A 5,749-nucleotide genomic window follows, 5' to 3' on the forward strand; every position below is an offset into this window, starting at 1 on the left:
CGAGGCTTTTTCCCTTTTCGTTTTTTGACTACAACCCAACCATTTTGAGGTGGATGAGCGATTACAACTTGAAGATTGGGATCCTCCACCGGGGATCCCTCCTTGGGGAAGCCCTCCTTTTCTGAATCCGAGGAGGAGGACAAATGGACACGTTTCTGAGCAATGGCTGAATCAGAGGTTGGCGCCAGACCATCGGTGGAGGGGGCCACGGAATGAGGGGCCAGTTCCAATTCTTCATCACTGTCTTCGTCTTCAGAGCTGGAGGAACCAGAATCCGCCACTGGAGGTGGCGAGCAGGGAGTCCAACGTTTGGACTTGGGCTTGGAGGCATTGGCCTTGTTCTTTTTTGCCGGGCGAGATGGGCATGTGTTCTGCAAATGCCCAGATTGGTGGCAATGGCGGCACCGAAAAGCAGTATTCTCGTAGTTCAGTGTCTGGGTCCAGACAAAGTCGTTTATCTTAAGGTTGATTTGTTCTGGAAGACCTTTGCTCAGGTCTAACTCCGCACATAGTCTTGCATATGAGTAGAGACCTTTAGCTTCCCGCCATAAATCTCCACTGAGGAAGCGACCCAAGGTGTCTCCTATAACTCTGAAGACACGAGTACTCCATAGGTGGGCAGGGAAGTTTGGAAGCCGAATCCATACCGGGGTCTTGGTAATGACCGCAGTAGCTGGATCCAACTCTAGGAACCAAGGAGTCAAGAATAGCCCTGCATTTCCCATGAACCAAGGGCCCTCTTCTAAGGCCTTTTCATAGTGCTTACTGTTATCAAAAAGAACTATGAAATAGCCTTTCGAACAGAAAAATATCTTACAGTGATGAGTCCAGTTTGCATGGATCCATGCGTAGAGATCCTGAGAACGCGGCCACAATCCATTAAATCTGCAGATGATGGCTCTTTCAGCAAAATCTTGATGCTGGGAAGCCAGATCTTCATGAATGAATTCAACAAAGGGAATTTCTTCGATCTTGTCAACCAAGAAGACCTTGGATTTAGGTGATATGTTTATTTTCAAAAAAAAACTTAATAAAGGGATGGAAAACACCCAGTTCCACCACATTTAATATGGTTTTCAAAATATGTTTATTTTCAAAAAAAAAAACCTTAATAAAGAAATGGAAAACACCCAGTTCCACATTTAATATATTTTCAAGCTATGTTTATTTTCAAAAAAAACCACAGTGGGAGTCCAACCCACGAAAAAAACTTAATAAAGAGATGGAAAACACCCAGTTCGATCACATTTAATATAGTTTTCAAGGTATATTTATTTTTAAAAACGACCGCAGTGCTCCCACCAAAGAAAACACCCAATTCCATCACATTTAATATAAGTTTCAAGATAGATTTATTTTCAAAAACGACCACAATGGAGTCGAATCCACGATAAAGAGATGGAAAACACCAAGTTCCATCACATTTAATATTGTTTTCGAGATATGTTTATTTTCATGAACGACCGACCACAGTGGGAGTCGAACCCACGACCTTTTGATCCGAAGTCAAACGCGCTAATCCACTGCGCTATGCGGCCTTTCTGATTGAGAGGGTTCAAATATATTTATATATTTTATTTAAATCCGACGGCTATTTTCATGCCCATGAACAGCACTAAATCTGTTTTGTCATAGATATGAATGTGGAGGTACTCAAATCGCTTACATTCTCGCAAATTTTGTAGTAACACTTGCGTCAAAATTTCAACGGGGATCGTGGTGATTGAACTGTGCTGGAATGGTTTTGATTCCTTTTATTATAGATGGATTTAAAGTTAAAAGAACAAATTAAATGGATAACGGGATAACGGATAGATTTTTTGAGGATGATATTTGTGAAACTTGGTACGCGGACTTATTACGGGTTGGGAGTGTTCATTATTAATTTTTACATTTCCGGGTGGTTGGGAGTGTTCATTATTAACCTTTCTACTTGAGTTTGAAACGAAAATGACACTGAAAAAGTTGTCCTCTAATGACGCAACTATGATGCATCATGATATAATATAGATGTTAATATATTCGAGCTTTTTCTGCGGAGTCGCCCCCTCTGAAAACAGATATTTGTGAAACTTGGTTTTATTAAACATTAGAATGTCCTGCAATGTGATGAGCAGAGTAAATGAAAGAGTGTTTACTTGAGCAAGGGCATAGCCCAGAGCTGAGTACTTTCGTGCGGACTACGAGTAGAATAGATATGACACTGCCCAAACCTAGGAAGAGAATTGTTGAGATTATGGAAATATTGTAATTTTATAATAAATTTGTTTTAAATTATAAATAAATTAAATTTAAGAGGGGGCAGTTCCCTAAGAAGTGTTTATTAGGTTTAATTGTACAATATATGTATACATCAGCAGTCATATCAAATCACATTTAATCCGGTATATGGCTGCACTATGATAGCCGCGCAATGTCACATTGACAGGAGTCGATCAGGGGTGAGGTGCGAGAAAGCCAACAACTTCCACTGCGTTAACCATGCACTCAGATGCATACAAATAAATTAAATTGAACTTTCATACACTATTGCTATTTTTTTTAATAATCAATAATTAATCTAAAATTAAACAAAACCTGTGAAAGCAATTTTCCCATACACACATTTTAAATATAATAAATTTTTATTATATTTAAAGTTTTTACTAAATTATTATTAGATTTAGTTTTCAAAAAATAAATAATTAGACATTTATGCCAATAGGTGTGTTTTTTGAAAAATATATAATTACAGATTTATGCCAATAGGCGTGTTATTCTATAATACGATTTTCACAAAAGCAGTAGGCGTGTTATCCCCATTGAGGTGCACAGATGTGTTGTGCTGGTCAATATGTTGGGATGTTTTTTTTTTTTCATATTTGTTGTTTGTTTAATTGGAAAAATGAAATTGTTTTAATTTAATTTAATTATTAATAATTATTAAATAACTAGTAAATATTTAATTTGTATATAATATTTTAGAATATGTTTTAATTTAATTTAATTTAATTATCAATAATTATTAAATGAATAGTAAGAATTTAATTTGTATATAATATTTTAGAATATTCATAACGATGTTATAAATCAAAAATTGAGATTTATCTCTAAAATAGTTAAGCATTATTTTTCTTTTTAATTAAATTGATTAATTAAAAAAATATTATATGAACAAATGTCATATGAAGTAAGTTATAATTTTTTAAGCATGTGGTATTGATAAACCATGGTATTATAACAAACCTTATTTACAGATTAAATTTCCTTGGTTAAATATTTTATTCCATTTTTTTTAATGTATAAATGTTTAACTTACATATATATTTTTTATAATTAATAGGAATAATTTAAAATAAAGTTATAATTGAGTTAGTTTTTAAGGTTTTTATTAATTTTGTGAATGTGAGATGTATAAAGAAGTAAGTGTTTTGATGCCTATCAATGATTTAATTTAGATGGTTAAGTTAGTGATGGTTATATAATCATATAAATTAAATGATTGGTAAGCATTACTAGACATCAATCCATAACAAGTGCTAGATAAATTTGCAAAAGAATTAAAAAACATTCAATTCAATTTACGTATGAAGTTATATGAATTGAATCTTTAAACTGTGAATTGATTAATAAAGTTCTATCTCGACAAGATTTTGATTGTTACAAAAATTATATCTACAATTAAATAATTTATAATTATTTGTAATCTAAAAAAATTAAAAACATTTTAGTGGTCCAAAAAACAAATAAATTTATATAATATTTAATAAAATTAAATTTATAAAGAATAATATATATATATATATATATTCTGATTTGAAATGATGTTGATTGTCATTTTAATTTAACATGAATCTCAACATGATTGTGAATATCTATTGGGGATCTGTTGTGCTATGGCACTGGAGTAGTGATGTAAATAATTTCATCACTTTCGCATGATTTGATACCTCACAGTTTTGATAAAACCTTTTCGTATTTTGAATTACAGGAAAGAAATCAACTTTGTAATCTAATATGATTTAGTTTAAAATTAGAGAAATTATTATTGTCAGATTATTTTATATATAGTATTATAAATATTTTAAAATATTTCATAAAAGTTAAATCTTTATCATATATTTAATAATTAACAATTAATACTAATTAAATTAAAATTTTGAAAACCTTATTCCAAAATACACAAACGTATCAATATAATTATTCAATTTATTAAAACTTCGCTTAATTTATTTAACACAAACTTCAATATAATTATTCAACTTATTAAAACTTCACTTAATTTATTCAACCATTGCTAGTTCACAAACATATGCTTACACAGATATATTGTTCACCACAGATATATCGTTCACCATCACGATCGACCTAATAGACTAATTAATTGACCTAAGTTCAACTTGGAATTCATAAATATTAAGATACCTTTCTTGTTTCATGATCTATTTCTTCGCCAAGACGAGTAAATGAGGGGATCCTAAACGTTAACATATGGTAAATGAATATCAGTTTGTTCGTTATAAGAAGAAACCCTTGCAAAAATTTCTTGTTTCTTAGGATAGCTAAACATCATGATGGTTTATTTAATAAGGTCATATGGTTGCATCTGAACAAAACTCAAATTAATTGAACTTTTTCACTCGAAGCAAAAAACCTTGGCTTTGGTATAGATGTTGTATAAAATAATATTAAACCTTCCCCCACCTTGTTTCCATGAACTCGTTCACAGCAACAACATTTTGAGCCCATTGCTTTCCCATTCTTGCACCGCTTACTTCAGTTTTTGCTGAATATTCAAAGAATTTCCTTGCAATTTTCTTTGTTCAAGAATTTGGATTAAATGAAATCGAAATTTAATGGAAATCCAATATGTATTAAATGAAATCCATTTAAATGGAATGAAAACCAATTTTATCACATGATATTTTTGTTTTCTAATTAATTAAATTGAAAAGTAAATAAGAGAAAATGGTGGAAGAGTAAGTTTTATAAAAATATTCATTGGAAGTTAAATTTATATCATTGATCTAAATATTATTGATAATTAAATTAAAATCTTGAAACATTTATTTCAAAATCAACATGCTTATCATTACATTTATATTTGTTGGACACAGATTGTCATTGATGTCAATATGGCAATATTCGAAGAGCAGATAGAGATGAGCGGAGCAGATAGAGCTGAAGAAGAGGAGCACACAGAGCCATCGGAGCAGAAACCATATAAATATGCTGTTTCAATCCAGCGTTGGGAAATTTTCGTAATGTCTGTGTGAACCGTTTTCTCAAGAAATTTATTTCAGGTGTTTTGTTCGTAAATTTTAGATTTCAGGATGCAGATATTCGTGAAGACATTGACCGGAAAGACCATAACGCTTGAGGTGGAGAGCTCAGATACGATTGACAATGTTAAGGCAAAGATCCAGGACAAGGAGGGAATTCCTCCTGATCAGCAGAGGCTCATTTTTGCTGGCAAACAGCTTGAGGATGGCCGAACCCTCGCAGATTATAACATTCAGAAGGAATCTACTCTTCACCTCGTTCTCCGTCTCAGAGGGGGAATGCAGATCTTTGTCAAAACCCTCACTGGCAAGACCATCATTCTGGAAGTCGAAAGCTCTGACACGATTGAATGTGAGCCGTCGGATCAAAAAGCAGTGGATCCAACAGTCGTCGCACGTGAAATATGCGCGGACGATAATGCGGGGGAGACGTACAGGTAGGCGGTAAGTGGTATTCCCGCACCACCCACCGGGGTTCGGTGGTATAA

The 5,749-nt window shown here is 32.9% G+C and overlaps 1 non-coding gene across 1 annotated transcript; it reads right to left on the reverse strand.

Moving 5' to 3' along the window:
• Positions 1 to 1,464: 1,464 nt before the first annotated feature.
• TRNAR-UCG (transfer RNA arginine (anticodon UCG)) lies at positions 1,465 to 1,538 on the reverse strand. The gene has a single exon. It is a non-coding gene; the product is annotated as a tRNA-Arg (tRNA).
• Positions 1,539 to 5,749: the final 4,211 nt, after the last annotated feature.

Source organism: Pinus tabuliformis, chromosome 7, assembly GCF_031772625.1.
Source record: "Pinus tabuliformis cultivar Carrire ecotype Pingquan chromosome 7, CPIR1, whole genome shotgun sequence".
Classification (NCBI taxonomy): Eukaryota; Viridiplantae; Streptophyta; class Pinopsida; order Pinales; family Pinaceae; genus Pinus; species Pinus tabuliformis.